At 42.2% G+C, this 24889-nt stretch overlaps 1 pseudogene; it reads right to left on the bottom strand.

Annotated features, from left to right (window-relative positions):
- Positions 1-1204: 1204 nt before the first annotated feature.
- LOC126068085 (60S ribosomal protein L12-like) lies at positions 1205-1774 on the bottom strand (annotated as a pseudogene).
- Between the last annotated feature and the right edge of the window lie 23115 nt (positions 1775-24889).

Below are 24889 nucleotides of genomic sequence, written 5' to 3'. Positions count from 1 at the left end.
GAGATGAGACCCACTAAGCAATACCTCTCAATTCCCACTCCCTGCGACCCTTGGTAATCTCTAATCTTTCTGTCTCTGTAGCATTTACCTATCCTACATATTTCATATAAGTGGTTTCACACAACTTTTGTCCTTTTGTGTGTGGCTTATTTCACACAGCATACGGTTTTCAAGATTCACCCATGTTGTAGCATTCCTTTTATGGCTGAATAATATTATGCATATAAACCACCTTTCACTTATTCATTTATCTGTTGATGGACACTTGCATTATTTCCATCTTCTGGCTATTGTGAATGAGGCTGCTATGAACATTGGTGTATCTGTTTGAGTCTCTTTTTTCATTTCCTTTCGGTATATACCTGGGATTGTTCAATATATTTTTTTTAGTTCCCTCAAAACTTCCTCTTTGACCTATGGATTATTAGAAATTGTTCATTTTCCAGGTGTTTATAGATTTTTCTTTTATCTTTCTGTTGTTGATTTTTAATTTGATTCCATTGTGGCTAGAGAACACATCCTGTACAATTTCAATTCTTTTAAATTTGTTGAGGTTTGTTTCATGCCACAGGATGTGGCATATGTTCCACGGGGTATCTGAAAAGAATATATAGTCGGCTGTTGTTGGGTAGAATGTCTCATAAATGTTGATTTGATTCTGTCAGTTGGTGATATTGTTGAGTTCATCTTTATCCTTGAAGATCTTCTGTTTAGTTGTTCTATCAATTGTTAAAAGAGGGATGTTGAAGTCTTCAACTATAATTATAAATTTGTCTATTTCTCCTTTTAGTTTATCAGTGTTGGCTTCATACTTTAGCTGTGTTATTGGCGCATACAAATTTGGGAATGCTGTGTCTTCTTGGGGGAGCCCTGGTGGTCCAGTAGTTACGAGTTCGGCTGCTAACCAAAAGATCAGCAGTTTGAATCCACCAGCCGCTCCTTGGAAACCCTATGGAGGCAGTTCTACTCTGTCCTATAAGGCAGCTGTGAGTGAGAATAGACTCGACTTGACGGCAATGGGTTTGGTTTTCTTTTGGTTTATGTCTTCTTGGTAGATTGATCCCTTTATCATCATCATACGATGTCCCTCTCTGCTTCTGGTTTTCTTTTTCTTAAATCTACCCTCTTTAATGTTAACGCTGCCATCCTTGGCTTTTTTTGGCTATCAAATGACCCTTTATTGAAATACTGTCTTTTGTAGTTCTTAGCTAGCTGGGCATTGCACAGTACCACTGTTGATGTCATCTATGATGTCATGAGGGTGGTGACCATCAACATTGCAGCCCACAGGCTGGATAGTCCCCAGGATCTCTTTAATAGTTTCAGGGACTTCTCTGACTAAAGATCAGTGTTGCTTCTGATGGGTAATGCTGACAATCTCATCAAAAGTGATATTTTTCATGCTTAATATTTTTCTGCTTCTTTCTGTCTTTGGATGGTTCCTTGAGGGCTTTGATGATCAGGACAGAGGCAGGAGGCACCACCTCAGTCCGGGCCTGTCTGTTCTGAATGGTCAATTTCTCCACGATCCTTAGTCCCTTCCACTTACTGGTTGCCTTGGCAATGTCATCATCAACCTATTTTGGAGACAGACCCAGGAGACCTATCTTGGGCACCAGGGCAAATGTGGCACCAACTTCCCCACTGGTGCACCTCAGGTACACAACTTAGATATCATTGGGGTCAAACTTGGGCAGCATGGAGGAGGCGGCTTGTGTCTGATGAACCCAGATACAGAGCGATGAAGAAAGTTGCACCTAGGCCCCCTCCGAGACGAAAGCCAGAGCCCTTGCTTCTTTTGATTAATGTTTGCATAATATATCTTTTTCCGTTCTTTTACTTTCAATCTGTCTATATTATTGTATTTGCAGTGACTTTTCTGTAGACAGTGTACAGCTGAACCATTTTTTTTAACTTACACATTTTTATTTATTTATTGTTGTTGAGAACACACACAGCAAAAACACACACCAATTCAAGTTTCCACATGTATAATTCAGTAACATTGATTATATTCTTCAAGTTGTGCAACCATTCTCACCTTCCTCTTCTGATTGTTCCTCCCTCATTAACATAAACTCACTGCCTCTTAAGCTTCCTATCTACTCTTTCCAGTTGTTGTTGTCAATTTGATCCCATATAGATAGATCTTAAGAGAGCATAATGTTCAACCAGATTTTCTTTCCTAGTTAAGCTGAACTATTTTTTGGTTTTACGAAGACTTCAGGGATCATTTTTGGTTTAAGGCTTAAAGATTATCTTAGGCCAGTAACGTCAGGGGTTCATCCAACCTCCATGGCTCGAGAAGACCTGGATTTCAATGGAATTTGAAATTCTGTTCTGCATGTCCCCCTACTGATTAGCACGCTTCTACAGAATCTTTGATCAAAATGTTCAGTAATGGTAGCCAGACACCGTTCAGCGCTTCATGGCAAAGGAGGCAGTTGTTCATGGAGGCAATTAGCCACACATCCGTTTCTTCCTCCTATTCCTGACTCTCCTTCTCTCTCTGTTGTTCCAGGAGAATAGAGGCCAATTGTGCCTTGTAAGGCGCTTGCAAAGTTTAAGACTCCAGGCACTACGTAGCAAAGTAGGAGGTAGAACTGAAGCTTTAAACACATTATTAGGCCAATTACCACGTTTTTTGCCAACCTCACTGATACAGGGACTGAACCCTAGGCAAAGAGCCCTGCAACACCTGCCACTTGCATCTTACTATGTGTTTGGCTAATGACATAAAACCCCCATCCTGGAAAGTGTAATAAGGAAAGAACAAACAATGGACTCCCTTGTGAGATGTTTTTCAGAAGCACTGGCCGACCTGGTCCCTGGAGCATGCACAGACATCTGCAAGGTGACCAAGGTGACCGACGGATGACTTCTGCCTACTGCAAGTACCCGAGGCAGGAATCGAAGCCGCACCCCAGAAGGGACAGAGTGCACGCACAGATAGGAAACTAAAGAGCCGTGCTGGACTGCTTAAACCAAAAAAGGAATGACCCGAAATCCTAGCCGCTGATTCGCTATTACCTCACTTCCGTATCTTAGCGAGCAATGAAAGCTGGAGACGAAGACTTGTGCCCAGGAGTAGCCTGCTAGAGTGCTGTACCCTCGGCTGTTGCCCCACTGCGCGTTGCTTTCATTTTCTAATAAAGGCTTTCCTTTTAAAAGTCAGCCAGGTCTCCCCGAGTAATTCTTTTCTCGTGGGCAAGACAAGGACAATTTTTGGGGGTCCATGGGTCCCAGGACTGTAACATCACTTTACCCCCACAGGTATTTTCGAAAGTGTGCAATGCCAATTTTTTTTTTTTTACATGTTGCTGTAAAAAAATCATGGACTGGTATTGGCCATTTTGAATTGGACAACCATGTGGAATACTATGCTGGGAATGACAGATTAACGAGGAATAGGGTTGGACTCATCTTCAAAAAGAACGCCTTAAGATCTATCCTGAAGTACACCGTGTCCTCAAGCACAGTAGTGTGTTAACTGAAAGATGAACGGGCTTACTGGTATTTTTAAGCTGACATTATGGTAAAGTTATCTAAAAGAGGAGTGTCAGATGCATGGACAAGGGCACAATTCTAGTGCTTGCGGTGGGCACCATTTTCTGAGCTGGCATCTGGCAGTACTAGGTTAATAGAAACTGCTTAGTGCTGCTATGCACCCGGGGGGTGCCATTCCTGCCATACCTGCATACCCTGGTTACTCCTCTGAGTAGAAGAATAGGCTGCCCACTTGGCCTCTGCTGGTGTGGGTGGGTTTGGAGCTACGGTTTTGTCTGTGGTGTCTGGCTGAAGTAGCGCATTGTTGTCTAAAGGCTTTCTGTCTTATTAGGCGGCCACTTTTGTGGTCACTTGTTCAGAAAGAACAGGCTTTTGTTGGGTCATTTTTTTTTTTTAATCTTCACCGGTGTCTACTTTAGTTCCAAGTGTGGGATACATGAGGCAAAAAGACACCTCTAAGACCTCAGGACTGTTGTTCCAGGGGTCGAGGTCCTTAGCCAATCTGTCTTCTCTCCACGTTTCAGAATCTTCTGTTTTCATATCATAGACTTTTTTCCCTCAAGTGATTGGATTTTTATTTTCCTCTTCCTTCTTTCCATTTTTTTCAAATTTTCCACAATAAAAATGAAATACGTGATGGAAGGGGGAACACAAGCTTATGTTAAAGGCTTATGATCATGTTGAAAAATGTAAACGCTACAGTGTCTGGGGAACACTAAGAGGTCAGACCGTACACTGTTAAAGTCTGAGGAGATCCTGGAGGTCGTCCTGTTTGATCATCTTATTTTACAGCTGAAGAAAACGAAGTCCAGTGTGACAGCTAGTTAGCAGTAACGTTCGTAAGAAAACGTAGTGTTCAAAACTCTTTTTACCTCGGTCAGATGGCTTTGTTTCATTTTATTAGATCTGTTTTTGTTGGTATTCAAATTAATTAGAACTTTTTTCTCCAGCTGCTCAAATTTGTCCAGTAAGTAATCAAACTTCGTTTGTAAATTAAATTTAGGAATAATTTTCTATTGCATAAATTTGAACCAAAACAATTTTTAAAATAAAAAGTTACAGGATATCTACTTTATATAAAACACTGTGCTAGTATAGTTTGTAAAATGGGTCGTGCAACTGCTCTGCGCCCCTCATCCCCATCTCAAAAACCTCTGACATCCAAAAATGTTCCAGTTATTTTTATTCAAGACCAGCTATAAACTTGATGCTGTTCTTTTAGGAAAATTGTCTGTTTCCACACTTTTTTTTTCCATCTTCTTCTACTGGAGTACCTGCCTGGCTTTAAATACTTCATCACTGAATGACTCCACTGAAGCAGCTTCCAAGGGAAGATGTTTATTTAATCTAGGTTAGAAACAACATCAGCTGTACAACCGAGATTTCCAAGAAAATTCCCTAAACTGCTTCATAGATAAGTTCAAAGAGTTTTTTTCCCTCAAGTATTATGCAGATTCTAAATATAAACCTATATTATTCAGCCTGTAAAAACTCTGTAATATGAGTTGCTATTAATTTGTATTCCTAATACCAAATTAGGAAGGTCTCAAAGGGCTTAATTGTAATAGCTCCGGGTAGCATCTTTTTCTTTTTTTTTTAATGAAGTGAAAACAAACTTTTTTTTTCTTTTTTACAAAATGCTATATTTGCACATTTAGAACAATCTGAAAATACTGACAAGCAAAAATACCCTAAAGACTTTCATAATACCACCAACCCAAAAATGTAATACCTTAATATGTAGCCTTCCAGGCCTTTTCCCCGGACATATTTAAATATATATATATGTGTGTGTGTTTTGTGGGAAAAAAACCCAAGTTTTTCTGCAGGATTTAGCATTGGAACTGGGGCTTTTAAGCTTTTTGGAAAAAAGGAAATACGTCATTATACATAAAATCTGTTTTCGAGTTTATGTTATTAATCTTTTTTCATAATGCTGTCTTAGTCATCTAGTGCTGCTAAAACAGAAATACCACAAGTGGATGGCTTTAACAAAGAAACATTTATTTTCTCACAGTCTAGTAGGCTGTAAGTCCAAATTCAGGGCGTCGGCTCCGGGGGAAGTCTTTCTCTTTCTGTCAGCTCTGGAAAAAGGTCCTTGTCATCAATCTTCCCCTGGACTAGGAGCTTCTCTGTGCAGGAACCCGGAGCCCAAAGGACACGCTCTGCTCCTGGCTCTGCTTTCTTGGTGGTATGAGGTCCCCAACTGTCTGCTTACTTCCCTTTCCTTTTATCTCTTGTAAGATAAAAGGTGGTACAGGACACATTCCAGGGAAACTCCCTTTACATTGGATCAGGGCTGTGACCTGAGCAAGGGTGTTATGTCCCACCCTAATGCTTTTTAACCACAGCAGAGATTATGATTTACACCACATAGGAAAATCACCAAATGGGGGACAACCACACAATACTGGGTATCACGGCCTAACCAAGTTGACACATATTTTTTGGGAACGCAATTCAATCCATGACACTAACATTTTAGGTTATTTAAGTGTTGACTTTTAGACTTGCGCCCACTCCTCACTTATCAACAGGGTTAGGTTCCAAAGACCAGGTTTTTATGTGAAAATGAATGATGACCACATCCGGTCACAAAATGGAGGATGACTACATCATTACATAACTGCCAAATTACATCATTACACACCTGGCAAACAACTGAGAATCATGGCCCAGCCAAGTTGACACACTACCTTAATCATCACAGCCAGCGTTACTCCTCACACTTCGGCATTCATTACTTCCAGGTGTACGTCATTAATGCACAAAATAGCTGGATAGTAGATTTTTTACTAACAAATGCGAAGTGTCAGATAACAAGATAGTTGATGTAAAAACAGCGTGGAGGTGGTGTCTGACCTCCTCTAACTTCATGGGGAAGAAGGAGACCCAAGATCAACAGCCCAAGGCTGATTCCTATCAGGCATAGGTCAGACATGCCTCCTTTCTCCACCATCTTTACCAGTTCTGACACCAACCATCCTTTCCACAGCACTCTCTACTTCTCTGCTGGGTTTGATAATTCATTGCAGTGGCCACACAGAACTCAGAGACAGTGCTCATGATTATGGCATTTATTAGGGAAGTAAGAGGTTACAATTCAGGTTCAGGAGACAGTTTGTCCAACAGGACAGCCTCTTTTCAGCTGTGCCGCAGGCACACCCTCTCTGGCCCTTTGGCCTCTGCCCTGCTCGGGCAAATGTTACAAGCTCTTTTAGTTCTGATAATAAGTACCCCAAGGCACCCCACTTGGCCAGCAAGCCTCAGCCGGAAGGCGCTCAGCTCTAGCTTTGTGGGTTGGCAAAGCTAGCTCCACCAAGTGCCCAGAGGCACTCGCCCTGCCAGCAAGCCTCTTGCCCAAAGGCACTCAGCTGTCTCACATTGTGGGCCGGGAAGCCCAATGTGCCATTTCCTGCCTCTTTGCTGCCACCGTCTCTCTGCCACCGCTTCTCCCAGTCTGCAGTGTCACAGTTCTCTCTCTCTCTCTGGTCTCCTGGTTCAAGGAGCTTCTCAGCATAGGGATCCAGGGTCCAAAGGACACACTCTGTTCTTGGCTGTTCTTTCTTGGAGGTGGTGGGATCCTCTCTTTCCTTCCCCTGGGATGGCTCATTTCAAGCCCAGTGGGATGGCAAAACTGACCAATTCCCTTGGTGGGCCACAATTACTCTATATGCATAGTCCCACCCCCTCATTTGGTCATTTGGGTAGGAGTTAGAAGTTCATGGCGAGAAAGGCTGCACAAAATCGATCCGTCACACCGTAGTCAGTAAGCAAGGAGTAGGTGTAATTCTTTTTACGCTGTCCTACTTTGGTAAAAACAGGCTTCAACCACAGGAAGCATTTCTGAGGACTAGTTGAGGATAGGAATGAAAGAAAGGAGGCAGAGTGAGGCTGGTTGGTTTCTAAAGTAGTCATTGTTTAGGGTTATTTCTCGGTTACTTACCATATAAAACCATATAGAAGCACAAGTATTTCATTCTATTAGCTATGAATCGAGAAGTCATGTTTATTAAGCCCTCAAGAATTTTCTTTTCTTTTTTTTTAAAGTAGCATTTATTGCTTTCCTGATTATGAAAAATAGTGCTCATTACACAGGATGAAGGAGAGTCAGGAATAGAAGGAGGGTATGGAATGTGTGGCTAATTGCCTCCATGAACAATGGCCTCCTTTGCCGTGAGACCAGAAGAACTGCGTGAGCCTGGATACCATTACTGAACATTTTGATCAAAGATTCTATAGCAGAATTCTTATCAAAAGGGAGAAAATGCAGAATGGAATTTCAAATTCTCATGGACTGCAGACTTCCTGGAGCCATGAAGGTTGGCTGAACCCTTGAAACTATAGCCCTGAGATAATCTTTAGACCCTGAGCCAGAATGATCCCCTGGAGTCTTCTAAAAACAAAACAACAGTTTAGCTTAACTAGTAAAAACGTCTGCCCTGAGCATGTGCTCTTTTGAGAGCTGTCTGTGGGCTAAGCTGATGGCAACAACTTCAAGTATTGGATGGGGAACCTTGGGGGGCAGTGAGTTTATGTTAATGAGGGGGCGGCTCAGAGAGGGAAGGTGAGAATGAGGAATTTTTTTAAAAGAAAGAAAAAGAATGCTCATTATAGAGAATATGAAAAAATGAAATATATAGAAATTAAAATGGCCTATATGCTCCTATTCAGAGATAACTGTTTAACATTTTGATGTAGTTGCTCCCAGCTTTTTTTCTATGCATATGTATGTATTTTTGCAAAATTGAGATGGTACTCTATATCATCAAATTAATTTAAATGTCCATAAAATTTAAATGACTTTATTTTAAAATAACCACAAATTGGTACATCAATTTATTTAATGATTTTACTCCTGTTGATTTAGATTCAATTTTCTAATTTTTGTCTTTATAAATGATGCTGCAATAAACATCTTTTATATATAAATCTTTGCTTGAATTTCTATGTCCTTTGGATAGATTCTTAGAAGGGCAATTATTGGTATCAAAGGTCATAAACTTTTTTAAGTTTCTTAATATATCTCATCAAATAAGTACTTTAAGAACTTGAAGTGTGGTTTTGGAATTATAGCTCAGTTTTTATCATGCAGGAAGAGGACTCAAGAGTCCCTGGAGGCACAAATGTTTAAGTGCTTGGCTACTACCCAAAGGTTGGCAGTTCCCACCCATCCAGAAGCACCTCATAAGACAGGCCTGGCATACTGCTTCTGAAAGGTCACAGCCTTGAAAATCCTGTGGTGCAGCTGTACTCTGCACACACGGGGTCACCATGCGTCTGAATCACCTTGACCACAACTAGAAACAACAACAACGAGAGTCAAGACGTATGCCACCGGACAGGAAAAAAATGTGCATTTATTATGGATAACACACCCGTATATTAAAGTTGCTTTTACCTGTTCAGAATGGTGTCTAGTAAACTGGTACATTTCTGGAATGAATCATTATAAATTCTATTAATAAATTAATAACAACCACACTAGACATTAGTTGGAGTCCTTCAACCATAGCCTCGCACATGTCTGAGAAGACACAGCTGCTTTTATCGTCAAGCGAGCTGCACCACATTTAACAAATATTAAAGAGGCAGATCTGCGAAGGCAGTAACCCCAGAAGGAAGTTCACGTGCTCACATTAACACAGGTTCCATCTTGGGGCTCTGTGCTGTTCCCCACTGTCCTGGTTAGGTTTGTTCACAGCATTTCTGACATTACACTTGACTTTGCAGAAGAACCTGCTGACAGAGACGGTAGGGTCAGAGTCTCCTCTGGCACTTTGCGAAGGGCGTGGCATCACATATTTCAGATATCTCTCCAAACTTTTGGAAACCCTGATGATGTAGTGGTTAAGAGTTCAGCTGCTAACCCAAAGGTTGGCAGTTCGAGCTCACCAGGCCCTCCTTGGAAACCCTATGGGGCATTCTGCTCTGTCTTATAGGGTTGCTGAGTTGGAATCAACTTGACGGCCATGGGTTTTTTCCAATTTTGTATTTGCTTTGCTGACTTCCACAACAGACTTGCATGACCCTAGCCTATGTTAGTATCTTGGTTGGTATTCCTGTACATCTGAAGTTTGGGAAGATCACCTGAATGAACAATTCCTGGCAGTGACATCGCCAGTCTTTCAGTGTGTAATTGTTAATATAGCACGCACACACATGCACACACACACACACACCTCCTCCATCTCTCTCTTTTTCCCTTTTCCCTCAGAAACTGTCATGTGTGAAATCATCATATTGCTTAGTTTCTTTGGTGAATTTTATTATAAAACACAACACATCCACCCTTCTTGATGCTTACTGAGTATAATTTACATACAATAAAACGCATCCATTTTAACTGCTTGGTGAACTTACAGAATTTTTAATTTGGAGAGATGGGTGATCTGAGGTCAGTCCTAAACTGGTCACTTACTAGCCAGGTGGCTTTAGGCAAGTTAGCTTATCAAAGCCTCAGTTTTTCTCTCTGTAAAATGAAGATAATGGTTCTCCTAGAGTTAAGAAAGTTCAGTGAAATATTAAACGGTAGTGCCCAGCATACAGCTGGTTCTCAATTCACCTTTTATTACTAGATGTGATAAAAATAAACTTCATATTTCTAGATTTCTACCTAAAAACAAAACAAAACAGACCCATTGCCATCGAGTCGATTCCGACTCCCAGTGACGCTACAGGATGGGGTAGAACTGCCCTATAGGGTTTCCAGGGAGCAACTGGTGGATTCCAGCTGCTGATAGAACTGCCCTGTAGGGCTTCCAGGGAGCGACTGGTGGATTCCAGCTGCTGGCCTTTTGTTAGCAGTAGTAGCTCTTAACCACTACACCACCAGGGTTTCTAGATTCCACCCAGGGTTTCCCAAATAGAAATCTATGAAGTCTTCCCTTTTCTCACCATTCCTTCCTTGGTTCTGTTAACCATGTTCACTTGTTCTCTACATTAGAGGCAGAAGAGCCAAGGGAGAAACGGCATGATCATGTACTTAGTTTCCCCACAGCTGAGAAGTTTCACTACATCCTTGTCAGCATATATCATAATGCTCACCTCTCACTCTTTTACCAAGTACTGCTGAACTGTTTCTAGAGGACAAAGTTTAAATAGGGATAGTTGGTTTTGAAGTTAAGTCTCACAACTGCACATTCCCTTAGGCAAAAATTCACAGAAATTGGAGGGTAGCTTCTATAATTATTTTAGTACAATGTTAAGCACTAGAAGCAGGTAAGTGGTGTGTGTGCACATGTGGGGTGCAGCAAATTACTTAAAATGGCCCTTCTAGCCATAGTCTCTGTGACTCCCACACAGTTATTGGGTGGGACCATGCAACTAAGGTTTACGAAACCTGTGATGGTTAAGGTCATGTGTCAGCTTGGCTGGGCCATGATTTTTGGTGGTTTGGCAGTTACGTAACAATGCAATTTGGCAGTTATGTACTGATGTAGTTATCCTCCATTTTGTGATCTGATGTAATTATCCTCCATTTTGTGATGTGTTATAAATCCTAGCCTCTGTGGTCCCATTTGGGAGTGAGTTTACATTATGTTAATGAGGCAGGATTAGGGTGGGATGTATCTTAAGTCACTGCCTTACTAGGGGGTGTGACCCCAGTCACCGTGCTTACCCAAGTCATCACCCCTACAACCATTATTCAGCTCATGCCCTTACTCGAGTCACATCTTTTATCTTACAAGAGATAAAAGGAGAGAGAAGAGAGCAAGGTGGGGGGAGCCCACTACCAAGAAGAAGAGCTAGGAGTGGAATTTGCCCTTTGGACCCAGGATCCCTGTGCTGAGGACCTCCTAAACCCAGGAGACAGAGAGCTGCAACAGTGGAGAGGGCACAAGATGGGCTAGCAAGTGCCCAGAGAATAGGCATCAGCAGAACCAGGAAACCAGCGGGAGATGGTTTGCCTTCAGGCTGAGGCTTACTGGCAGAGTGGGGAGCCCTCAGGTACTTATTGGCAGAGCTAAAGAGATTTTAACGCTTTCCCCCAGCAAGGTAGAGGGAGGGCCGAGAGAGAGTCCTGCCTGTGGGCACCACCAAGAGGCTGTCCTGATTGAAGAACTGCATCCTGAGTCATTCCTGACCCTGAATTGTAACCTATCACTTCCCTTATAAGCCCCATAATCATGAGTATTGTCTATGAGTTCTGTGTGGCCATTGCAAGGGACTATCAAACCCAGCAGAGAAATAGAGAGTGCCCTGGGAGGGACGACTAGCGTCAGACTTGCTAGAAAGGTTGGTGAGTGGAGGTCTGTCCGCCTTCCGCCTCATAGGAATCGGCTTTGGGCTGTTGATGCTGATGACTGCCTCTCCCCCTGAGTGAAGACAGAGGTCAGACGCCTCGCCATGGCATTTTTACAGCGTGTGTTTTCCGTTTGAGCTCCCTACAAGAAGTAGGAAAGCAGTGGTCTTCAGCGCTGAGAACACAGGCAGAAAAATCGTGCTGTACCATCTGGCTCCGTGGTGATCCCAAGGGCTAACAGCGGCCAGTGAGTAACTTGCTGTGGATACGATCTGATGGCCGACATGGAGAAACCAGGACGGCAGTGGCTTCACGACGTTTTTGATTATGCCGCGGAAACACATTCGTTGTTATCCCCGGGCCCCACCTTTCGGATGCTTGAAGGAACCCTGAAAACACCCATACCCCGTTTTCCTGCTTCCTGCCTGCATTGCTCTGAATATCATCATCTGAACTTGGTCCGCAAGCCTCAGGTCAGTGCTGTGATTTACAGGCATCCTGGGGGCTGTAATTAATTAAACAGTTCGTAATTAATGACACTTAGACGGTGATTAAAGCCATCTGCATTTTTTAAATGCCTCCGAAAATCTTGGTACTCTGGGTCTCTGCTCTCAGCTTCTTCTGGGCTGGGCCCTGGCTAACTCAGCTCCCCTCCTCTTTGCACCATCTATCCCTGCTCCCCTCCTGCCACCTCCACTGGGGTCGGCCTGGGGGCCAGGGGGGCAGGTTCTCTCAGCAAAGACGTGCCTGAGCCACCGGCCGCCGGCCGCCCCCCAAGTCCTGGGCGGGGCCCTGAAGGGGGGCGCACCCTGGGTCCGCCCCGTCCCCACCACAGGGGAGCCGCCACCCCACAAAGGAAGGAACAACAAAGAGGGTAGGGGAACCGGAAGTGCCCCTGTCGAGGCCCCGCCCTGCGCAGGTCGGAGCGGGTCAGGGGCGTGGCCTCAGGGCGGAAGGGCGGGGCGGAGGCGCCGGGGTGGGCGGGGCCTGTGGAGGGGCGGGGCAGAGCGGCTGGGCGGGGCCGTGGGGCGGGGCCCACGGGAAAGGGCAGACACCTGTGCGTCCGCGGCCCGGGGCCCAGGATACCTGGGGCGGCTCCTGCTTGGCCTCCGGGCCGCACACTTAGGGGGACGAGGTGGCGGTGGTCTAGGCCCAGGCCGGCCTCGGCAGCGGCGGGCACGGGGGCGCTGGTGTGGGGGCAGGTGGACAGCAGGGCTGCACCGCCTGCAGCACCCACCTTCCCCAAGTTTCTACAACTGAAACAGCCCGGGATAAATTGCACTGGGGTCATGGCAAGCGAGGTATTCTTCTGCTTAAGGTGTTCTTGTTTGTGTTTTCCTTTTAGGTAGAAAACAGGGCCCTGAGAAATACGCACTGAATTGGGGGCCAGGCTAGCCTCAGAGCAAGAGGACACGGAGCACCTCGGGGGACCCAAAACACCAAAACCCAGTGCCGACGAGTCGATTGAAGCAAAGACAATTGTTAATACGGCTCCGCTCTCAGCTTCTTGCAAACAATTCATATTTTCAGGGAGGCAATTCAATTCTTCGTTTTGTGACACCTTCTTATCCGAATTTCTCCATTTTTAGTTCACCAACTTAAGTCTTCATTGTTTCATGGACTCTAATGCTAGACAAAAGAGTTAAAACACCAAAAACAGTTTTCCATAACTCTAAAGTATGTTCGGTTTAACCAGACAAGCTATGTACTACCAAAACCAAACCAAACCAAACCCATTGCTGTCCAGTCAATTTGACTCATGGCGACCCCATGTGTTACACAGTAGAACTGTTCCGTAGGGTTTTCTTGGTTGTGGTCTCTAAGGAAGCAGGTCACCTGGCCTTTCTCCTGCAGTGCGGCTGGGTGGATTCGAACTGCTGATCTTTAGTAGCTGAGAGTGAACCATTACACCACCCAGGGATCAAGTCTATACTAAACCAAACCCATTGCCCTTGGTTTATGATTCTGAATAGTAGTGACCCTATACCCTGTGAAGCCAAAGACAAGACAAACGCAGACATTCTAATATGGAAGATGAACAAATAGAAAAACAATTATATTCAGTTCAAAAGTTTAAAGCTTGTACTAGGTAAGGGCGGCATTTCTGAAAGAGTGATTAATTCTGTGGGGCGGGGCATAGGGTATAAAAAAAGTTTTCACCTAGGAATTGAGGCAGCGTTTGAGGTATAAGCCCATTGTTGTTGAGTCGATTCTGACTCATAGTGACCCTACAGGACAGAGCAGAATTAATTGCCCCATAGGGTTTCCAAGGCTGTAATCTTTATGGAAGCAAACTGCCACATTTTTCTCCCAAGGAGTGGCTGGTGGGTTCGAACCACCAACATTTTGGTTAGGAGGTAAACACTTAACAATTGTACCAGCAGGGCTCCTTTTTGAGGCATAAACAGGCATGTAAAAAAAAAAAAAAGCCCGTGAGATAATATTAATAAATGACTACCCAAAACCCAGTGCCGTCAATAAATGACTACAGAATGCTGATTGACAACTCAGAGAAAAAAGTAAAATATAAAGAGATGCAGAATTCCCTTAATTTTAAATTGTCAGCAAAGAGATTCATTAAGTATTGGGTGAAAGAGAACTCTTTTACTCAAAGCATAAAAATATAAATAAAATAATCTTCTGTAATTCCCACTCCAGCAAACACCAGTATCGTCACCTTGGTGTACATTTCTCCAGGTTATGTATTTGACCTGACATTGTTTTCTCTAGAAATAGAATCTCCACGCACTGCCAGGCAGTTTGGGAACATGGTTGAATGTGCTGGCTTTGGCTGCCTGGTGCCGCCGGGGCTGGAATGCAAGGGCTACCACTTCCTGCCTCTGTCCCATTGGGAAGTTATTTCTCTTTATCTCAGTTTTCCTCTTAACAAAATAGGGCTATAACTGTACCAATTATCAATTGATATTTTAATGGCTGAGGGAGGTTTTTTTTTTTTTGGTGAAAATATTCTTGGCCATACACCATTCCAAGAATTTCTACATGTACAACTCAGTGACACTGATTACATTCTTCAAGTTGTGTGAACATTCTTGCCATCCTTTAAATTGTTCCACCACCATTGACTTAAACTCACTGCCACTTAAGCTTCTCATCTGTTGTCAACTTGATCTCACCTCGATAGTTCTTTAAAGAGCACAGTGCTCAAAGTGGACGTACTTATTAAGATAAATTATTTTTTGGTTTGAAGAAGACTTCAGGGGATAGTTTGGGTTTAAAGTTTAAAGATTAAAATTAAAGATAATTTTCAGGGTTCATTCAGTCTCAGTGGCTCCAGAATGTCTGGATTTCACTGAGTATTTGAGATTCTGTTCTGCATTCTACCCCCTTTTGATCAGGCTCTTCTATAAAATCTTCCATCAAAATGATCAGTAATGGCAGCTGGGCACCATTCAGTTCTTCTGGTCTCATGGCAAAGGAGGCAGTTGTTCATGGAGATAACCAGACATGCAATCCGTTTCCTCTGAGGGGGCTTTTTGTGCATGGAAAGGAACTTATAAAAGCTGCTTGCATTTTAAATGATATTTACCTTATTAGGGCTGTAAATTTTAAACTTAGTTGTTATTAAGAATTTAAACAAATTTCAAATTCATTAAAAATCTATCAGTTACATATTAAAATACTTTCACTTGCTCTTTGATTAATACTCAGTGAGTTTACTAATTTGACAGATTAAATTTTCCATTTAAACACTACTTGTAAAAGTTATCAAGTGTTCTTGGATATTAAAGTCACGGAGGCATACACATCTAACAAATCAAATTCTCTCACACATTTAAGCTGTTTATAAACTTCATTTATTCGTTTCTCTTAAATATGTCAAATTCACACATTATTCACACATTACTTGGGTACTTGAAACCCCTCACAGGACGGATTCACATTCTCGCCAGTGCGTACAGGGCATCGGTTAGGACCATGGGCCCCCAGGCAGGAGCTGAGGCTCACATTCTGGATCTGCTACTAACTGGCTGTGCATGTAATTCTTTGTGCCTCTGTTTTTTGTTTTGTTTTTTAAAATTTTTATTGTGGTAAAGGATACAAGAAAACATTCGCCATTTCAACTTTTTTTTGTGTACAATTCAATGACATTAATTACATTCGCCAAATTGTGCAGCCATCACCACTACCCGTTTCCAAATTTTTCATCACCTTTAACAGAAACTCGGTAACCGTTACAAAATACCCCATTTCCTCCTGCCACCTGCCCCTGGTAACCACTAATAAAGGTTGGCTTCTGTGCTTTGCCTGTACTGGATATTTCGTAGGAATCCCTGGGTGGTGCAGTGGTTAACACCCTTGTCTGCTAACGGAAGGGTTTCGGTTTGAGTCCACCTTGAGGCACCTCGGAGAAAAGGCCTGGTGATCTATTTCCTAAAAATTAGCCATTGAAAACCTTATGGAGCACAACTCTACTCTGACGCACATGAGGTCACGATGAGTCAGAATCGACTTGACAGCAACTGGTAGGTATTTCGTTTAAGTGGGATCATACAACGTTTGTCCTTTTGTGTCTGCCTTGTTTCGCTCACGCACCTGTTTTATCACCTGAACAGGTGTGCAGCAGCGGTACACACCTCACGGAGACTTTGTGAGCCTCACCTGAGTTAGTGTCTGCAAAGCTCTGGACAGCACCTGGCAGGGAGTCATCACTCAGCAAAGGTAAAGCCATTCCACAGCCTACACCATCGCCTGTGCCTCAGGAATCTTACGATTTTTGTTGGGACTGCTTTGAGCTTTGCCCTGCTTGATTTGGGAGGGTGGAATTCTGCAATTTCCCGCCAGAGAGTTCAGCTAATCTCTTCACTTCTTAATCAAAGTTAATTAAATTCTTCACCCTCTTTATATTTGCCTTTCTTATCTAATAAACAAATTAGTTCCTTAGTCCTACGTCATAGGATTGTTGTGAGCCTTAAATGAAACTTTGTAAAGCGCGGTGTCTGGTATACAGTAAGTGCTCAATAATCGTTAACTACTATTGCTGTTATTATTGTATGCTTTGGAGCCCTGGCGGCACAGTGGTTGAGAGCATGACTGCTAACCAAGAGGTTGGCAGTTCAAATCCACCAGCCAAGTGTTAGCTATTATTGCTATTATTATCATATGGTTACGTTTTTCAGTTTTTTTTTTCTTTGAACACTTTGGGTTATTTCTCATGTCACTGTATATACGTATCGAAGCTTCTCATTGCTTTTGGTGGCCGTATAACATTCCGTAGGAAATACCATAATTTATTTAACCTAATCCCACTTCATGGTCATGTCTGTTTCCCCTTTGGGGGGCTATTTTGCACAATATTATAGCAAGCATTCTAGTACATGTATCTTTGAAGATTTGTACAAGGATAGATCCCTAAAAGTGGACTTTTGGGTTAAAACTAAGCACATTTCAAAAATGATAGATATTGCCAAATAACCCTCCAAAATGATTCTACCAGTTTGCACAACCACCAACAGTGTGATGTGGAACCAGGATTGAATTCCCCATATACAACAAAGAAGGCCACTCCAGGCAGTGGGAACTGCACAGCCCAAGTCTGACTGGCTTTGAGAAAATAGCGTTTACATCTAGCCTCACCCCCATCTACAAATCAGAAAACAGAACAAGGGTCAGGGACTTAGAGAAGTTGTGGGGCCTGCAGCTTTAGATTTATAAAATGTGGAGCGCACTGCATACACGGCTTTGTAATCTTTTTAAAAGTATTTTATTTTATTTTTGTTGTTGAGAATATACGCAGCAGAACATAGACCAATTCAACAATTTCCACGTGTACAATTCAGTGACGTTGATTGCATTCTTCGAGTCCTACAGCCATTCTCACCCTTCTTCTCTGAGTTGTTCCTCCCCCATTAACATAAACTCACTGCCTCCTACATTTCCTATCTAATCTTATGAGTTGCTATTGTCAATTTGATCCCATCTAGATCTTAAAAAAGAGCACAACGTTCAAGGCAAACATTCTTTACTAGTTAAGCTAAACTATTGTTTTCTTTTACCAAGTCTTTAGGGTATATTTTTGGTTTAAGGTTTAAAGATTATCTCAGGGCAGAAGTTTCAGGGGTTCACCCAGCTTCCATGGCTCCAGAAAGACCAGAGTTCATTAGAATTTGAAATTCTGTCCTGCATTTTCCCCCTTGGGATCTCCTGATTCTTCTATAGAATCTTCGATCAAAACGTTCATAATGGTAACCAGGCATCGTCCAGCTCTTCTGGTCTCACCGCAAAGGAGGCAGTTGTTCACAGAGGCAATTAGCCACACATTCCATTTCCTCCCCCTATTCCTGACTCTCCTTCTTCCTCTGTTGTTCCGGGTGGGGGGGGAATAGAGACGAATTGTTGTACCTTAGACGGCCACTTGGAAGCTTTTAAGACCCCAGGCACTACGCAACAAACAGGAAGTGGGACAGAAACACTAAACATGATATGAGGCAAATTAACTGGGCTGTCCTGTGAAATCATGACCCTAAACCTCCAAATCCAGAAACCAGATCCCATGAGGTGTGTGGTTGTACATAACCACCCTCAGTAGCTGCTCTTTTTTGTTTGTTTGTTAAATGTATCAGTGACACGGCTTTTGCCAATTCAACTTTTTACAGGTGTACAGTTTATTGCCATCAATTACATTAATCAGTTCTGCAACCCTTACCCTTAATCAATGTGATTTTCCCGTGACTGTAAACCAGAACTCAGTGATCCATAATAGTCCCCTTTCCCCTGCCCCCCTCCCCGGTAGCCACGAATAAACTTTGGTTTCTATACATTTGCCTCTTATTGTCTTTTTATATAAGTGAGATCATCCAATGTTTGTCCCTTTGTGACTGACTTATTTTATTCGGCATAATGCCTTCGAGCTACATCCGTGTTGTAGGGTGCACCAGGACTTCATTGCTCCCAGCGTTCCATTGGGTGCACGTACCGTATTTGGTTTATTCATTCATCCGTTGATGGGCATTAGGTTGTTTCCACGTTTCGGCTGTTGTGAATGATGCTGCAGTGAACATCGTTGTACTGTAAAGTTTCGCTATGTGTCAGAATCGACTCGACAGCATTGGGTTTGGTTTTTTTTTTTTTGGTTTAATATGCTTTCATTTTTTACACTTTCAAACAAGGTATAAGCATCTTTTCAAATCAATAGACTTCTACAGTGTTTTTAGTGGCTGTAGGGTACTTTATTATATGAATGTACAGCCGTTTGTACAATCTATTCCTATTATTGAACATTCCGGTTATTTGACAGAAACAATATGAAGAATATTATTGTAGTTAGATCTTTGTTCACATCCTTTACCATTGTCCTAGGGTACATTCCCAGAAGTGGAATCACTGGGTCAACAGATACGTACATTTTTAGAGCTTTGATTTTTATTCCAAATTGCCCTCCAGAACGGTTGTTCCAATTTATATTCTCAGCAGCCAAGTGCGAGGACACCGTCACTTTCAAAAACACATCGTGGTATTACTTTTAAAACAGCCCTCCAAGTCACAAAGTTTGTTAAGACCCATGTAAGTTTAATTTTTAAATATTGTTTTTATTTTGTCTGATTACAAAAATAACATATATGCTTTACAAAAATTGAAATGTTACGATGTAATGTAGAAAGTTCCCATCCTCGTTATCCAGAGATAATAGTATTTATCTGTTAACATTGATTAGGTTTCCACTTTTTCCTAGGACGGTATCAACACGTATTTTATGGGTACTGTTTCTCAAAACTGTGCGTTAGTACTTGGTGACTTGCTTTTTTCAATTAACAATACATCTTGGACTTTTTTTCTATGTCAGCATAACTAGATCTCTCTCTCTCTCTTTTTTTCTTGAGGCTCAATTAGTGTTATTCTGGAGTGTGAAATTTGTGTGGCATCAAACCCCCTCTAACTTCAGGGAAGAGGAGAATCACCATCATAAGCAGCAGTCCAGGGCTGCTTCCCTCGAGGTGGAGGTCAGACGTACATTCACCCCAACATTTTACCAGCTCTGACACCAGCCATCCCTCCCATGGCACTCTCTACTTCTCTGCTGGGTTCACTTATTTGTTGCAATGGCCACACAGCACTCAGAGACCATACTTATGATTATGGGGTTTATTAGGGAAGTGATAGGTTGCAATGCGGGATCAGGATCAAGTCGGAAGTAACAAGAACAGTGCAGGACACAGTTCTTCCATCAGGACATCTTCTTCTCATCTGTTGCTGCTCGGCCAAGGCCCTTGCTCTTGGCCTTTGCCCTGCTCAGTCAAGTGTTACAAACCTCTTTAGCTCTGCTGATAAGTGCCTGGAAGCACCCCACTCCACCAGGAGGGCGCCTGCCTGAGGGCGCTCAGTTCTCTCACTCCATGGGTCAGCACACCACTGTAGCCACCTCAACCTGTGGGCCAGGAAGCCCACCAGCCGTCTTGTGTTGGTCTCCTGGTTCTGCTGCCACCGTTTCTCTGCTGCACTTGCCGCTGCTTCTTGCTATCTCCAGTGTTACAGCGGACTCTGTCTCCTGGGTCTAGGAGGCTCTCAGTGCAGGGACCCTGGGTCCAAAGGACTCGCTCTACTCCTGGGTCCTCTACTGGAGGTATGAGGTCCCCCTCCAACCTCTGTGATTGGCTTTTTTTAAGCCTAGCAGGATGGCAGAACTGACCAATCCCTTACAAGTGTTCCTTGCAACTTACTTGCATAGCCACACCCAATCATTTTGTAGGAGTTACAAGACCAGGACTAGCAGGGCCATATTAAAGCAATTCACCGCACCACATGGAGCCTGCTCGTGCTGACTTGAGAGAGCCAAATATGCACATCTCTTTTCAACTTGGAATGTAATGATAATCACCTTGGCAGCTTGAAATGGGCCACGGTGGGAAGATTTACACCATGAAAATCAGCAAATGCTACAAGCCAAAACAAATGTTTGTTTTTTTTTAGTCAGTGTACTAGCGCTCCACTGGACTGAATATTATTTCACCTAATGGAAGAACCATAATGTATTTATCCAATCCCCTATATTGGAAAACTGAGTTGTCTCTGCTTTTTTTATTATCACAAACAATATTGCAATGAACATCTTTTTTTTTTTTTAATTGTGTTTCAGGTGAAAATTTACAGTGCAAATTAGCTTCTTATTCAAAAATTTATACACAGATTGTTTTGTGACATTGTTTGCAATCCCCACAATGTCAGTATTCTCCCCTCTTCCCTTTCTACCCTGGGTTCTCCGTGTCCATTCGTACAGTTTTCTTGTCCCTTCCTGCTTTCCTGACTTTGCTTCTGGGCAGCTGTTGCCCATTTGGTCTCCTTTACTTGATTGAACTAAGAAGCACGTTCCTCACGCGTGCTATTCTTTGTTTTACAGGCCTGTCTAATCTTTGGCTGGAAGGTGGACTTCGGGAGTGGCTTCAGTTCTGAGTTAGCAGGGTGTCTGGGGGCTATAGTCTCAGGGGTTCCTCTAGTCTCTGTCAGACCAGCAAGCCTGGTCTTTTTTTGTGAATTTGAGTTTTGGTCTGTATTTTTCTCCTGCTCTGTCTGGACCCTCTATTGTGATCCCTGTCAGAGCGGTCAGTGGTGATGAACATCTTCATGTTTATATGTTTTTCACACTCACTTGAGTGTTTTTATAGGATGTGTTTCCAGAAGCAGAATTGCTACATCAAAGAGAAGGAATATTTTAAAAATTAGCAGGTACGATGAAGAAGCCATCTGAAAAGAGTTTTTACCAACGTATGTTTCTGCCTACAATTTATGAGTACATATCTCCCCCGGGTGTGGGTCTGAAATTTAGCTAAACTCAATTGCAAACATATGCTGAATTCCATTGCTAGGTAGGACTTTCAACAAATGAGTACAATATATTTACTATCTTTTGATCACTTATCTAAAACCAATCATTATGATTGTTGAAATGAAAGCCAGCAATGATAACAGACCCATTGGGAAAATTAGTTGTGTTTTGACTTGCAGCTTGTCAGTGACAGATGTTTCCATTGCTGGGTCCATTTCATTTCTGATCAGAACAAACAGATCTTATTATTGGCCAAAAGCAATCAACAAGCACTTGCTGAAGGAGCAAATGAAGGTTTAACACCGAGAATGGCTTTACGTGGAACTCTTTTACCACATCCCATAATATTTCCTCAGAAGGGATTCCTAGAAGGGAGATTACTATGCCCAGAAGCATGAAGCATTTAAGGCTCTTGGTACATATTGGCAAATTGCTTTCCAAAATCATGTATACCAGCATATACCTTCCTTGAGAGTACTGGTCTGTTGCACTATCTTTTAAAAAGCAAGTTAATTCGATAGCTGAAAACTTCATCACTACTTTATCTGCTAGGGTCACTTACTGATGAGGTTGAACATTTTTAGGACCATTATTGCCAGTTTATTTTTCCTTTTTTCCTGACCTGACCATTTATGTGCTTAGCATGGCTTTGTGATTGTATGTTAGCATTTTTAAATTTGTGTGAACTGTGTACATACAAAGTATTATCCTTCTGATACATTTATGATAGATGTTTTCCCCAGCGTTTTTCTTTCATTGATATGTAGGACTGTCCGAAGGCATATATGACCATTTATTAATAAGGGGCAGGATTTATAGAGATTCTTCTTACATTTTTCATAATGTTCATTTCAAAATAATAAACACATTACACAGGAAAAATAACAAAGGTAAAACAAATGAAATGATATAAAATAAAAAACAAAAATAAGTATTAAGTTTTAGCAATGTCTTCACAAAGAAGTACTGTGAAGTTTTGTTACTTAGAACAACGTATTTTTCAAGAATTTGGAGCTGGCAAGTTTTTACAGCTGCCCTTTTTCTAACGGAGGAGCCAAAAGCTGTGTGCTCTCACCCTGTTACCCTTCTCTTCATCCTGGTTGCTTTTGAGCTTTCAATAAAGCTTTTCACTTCAGCTTGCCCTTTGAGAGACCTGGATTCCGAACGCAGGCTAACGGAGAGTAAACATGTGCCAGTTTGCTTACCGCGAGTCTCCCAGAGGAAACCATGTGCATCTGTCTGTTTGCTTTTCCTGGGACCTAGAAGGTCACCTCTAAAAATAATCGTGCTCAGTGTCAGAGCTTCCATGACACGGAGGGACATACCTCACATGCTCTCTGCAGCTAGTGCTCTAAGCCAAGCATATCCAGTTCCCCGGACCACTCCGACCAGAGACGGAGGAGAAAGCAGCTGCCCGCTAAACTGCCCAGCTACTGGTTTTGTTTAATAATGGATACAAGGGAAGCCTTTAAAAAACAGTACACACCTTTTCTCATTATAGAAGCAATACATTTATTGTAGAAAAATTAGAAAATACAAATTAGCAAAAAGAAAATGAATCCATAATCTATTTCACATGGACAATTTCTGCCAGCATCCTAGTATTTATCCTTGTAATTCTTCTTCTGTGTGTACGTGTGTGTGTGTACGTGTGTGTGTGTGTACTTTAAAAATAAAATCAGGGTCATATTGTACATACTGTTTTGTAACTGCTCTTTTCATTTGGAAACTCTGGTGGCCTAGTGGTTAACTGCTTCAGCTGCTAACTAAAAGGTCAGCAGTTCAGATCCATCAGGAGCTCCTTGGAAACTCTATGGGGCAGTTCTACTCTGTCCTATGGGGTCACTATGAGTCGGAATTGACTTGATGGCAACGGGTTTTTTTGGGGGGGGTTTCTTTTCATTTAATATCTGTCGTGGATTGAATTGTGCACCCCCCGAATATCTGCCAACTTGGCTGGGCCATGATTCCCAGTATTGTGTGATTGCCCACCATTTTGTCATCAGATGTGATTTCCCTCTGTGTTGTAAATCCTGTCTCTATGATGTTGATGCGATGGGATCAGCAGCAGTTATGTTAATAAGGCAGGACTCAATCTAAAAAATTAGATTGTGTTTTAAGCCAATCTCTTTTGAGATATAAAGGAGAGAAACAAGCAGAGAGACAGGGGGACCTCATACCACCAAGAAAGAAGCACTGGGAGCATAGCACATCCTTTGGACCTGGGGTCCCTAAGCAGAGAATCTCCTAGTTCAGAGGAAGATTGACGACAAGGACCTTCCTCCAGAGCCGACAGAGAAGTGAAAGCCTTCCCCTAGAGCTGATGCCCTGAATTTGGACTTGTAGCCTACTGTACTGTGAGAGAATAAATTTCACATTGTTGAAGCCATTCACTTCTGGTATTTCGGTTATAGCAGCACTAGATAACTAAGACAACATCCGATCATAAACATATTTCCATGTTATAATATACTCGTATAAGCATCATTTTAAATAGAGAGATGGTATATCATTATATGAATTTGCCATAATTTCTTTGGCCAGTGTTGTTTTGGTTAGTCAGGTTGTTTGCCATTATAAATGATACTATAATGATCATCTTTGTTCAGAGATCTTCTACGTATTCTTAATATCTTCTTCATATTTCTTTTTTAAAATAATATTTTACTGTGTTTTCCTTTTTTATTGTGCTTTAGGTGAAGGCTTACAGAGCAAATTCATTTCCCATTCAATAGTTTACACACAAATTATTCCACGACATTGGTTATACTCCCCACAACGTGTCACCACTCGCCCCGTTACCACTCTGAGTTCCGCATTTCCATTCCTCCGGTTTTCCTGCCCCTTTCTGCCTTCTCATCTTTGCCTTTGGCAGATGTTGTCCTTTTGGTCTCGTGCAAATAATTGTTCTAAGGAGCACTTTCCTCACATGTATTATTATTTATTTATAGACCTGTCTATTATTTGGCTGAAAGGTGATCTCCAGGGATGGCTTCAGTTCTAAGATAGGCAGTGTGTAAGGACTATAGTTTGGGGATTCCTCCAGTCTCTCTCAGACCAGTCAATTTGGTCTTTTTTATGAATTTGAATTTCATTCTACATTATTTATTGTGTTTTTGGTGAAGATTTATGCAGCAGTTTAGGTTCTCAAATTGTTCAGTGACACTTGTTATATTCTTCAAAATATGTGAACATTTTCATTATTTCCATTCTGGTTGTTCTGTTTCCATTAATATAGTTCCCCCTTCCCCCACCTTACCTCCTCATCTTCGTTTTAAAGTAATCGTTGGCCATTTGGTCTCATGTAGATTTTTTTTAAAGGAGAAAAGTACCTACGGGTGATATTCATTATTTCTTGA

The sequence above is a fragment of the Elephas maximus genome, chromosome 26, assembly GCF_024166365.1.
Source record: "Elephas maximus indicus isolate mEleMax1 chromosome 26, mEleMax1 primary haplotype, whole genome shotgun sequence".
Taxonomy (NCBI): Eukaryota; Metazoa; Chordata; class Mammalia; order Proboscidea; family Elephantidae; genus Elephas; species Elephas maximus.
Note: the sequence above shows the minus strand (reverse complement) of the source record. Positions and strands in the feature narration are given on the sequence as shown.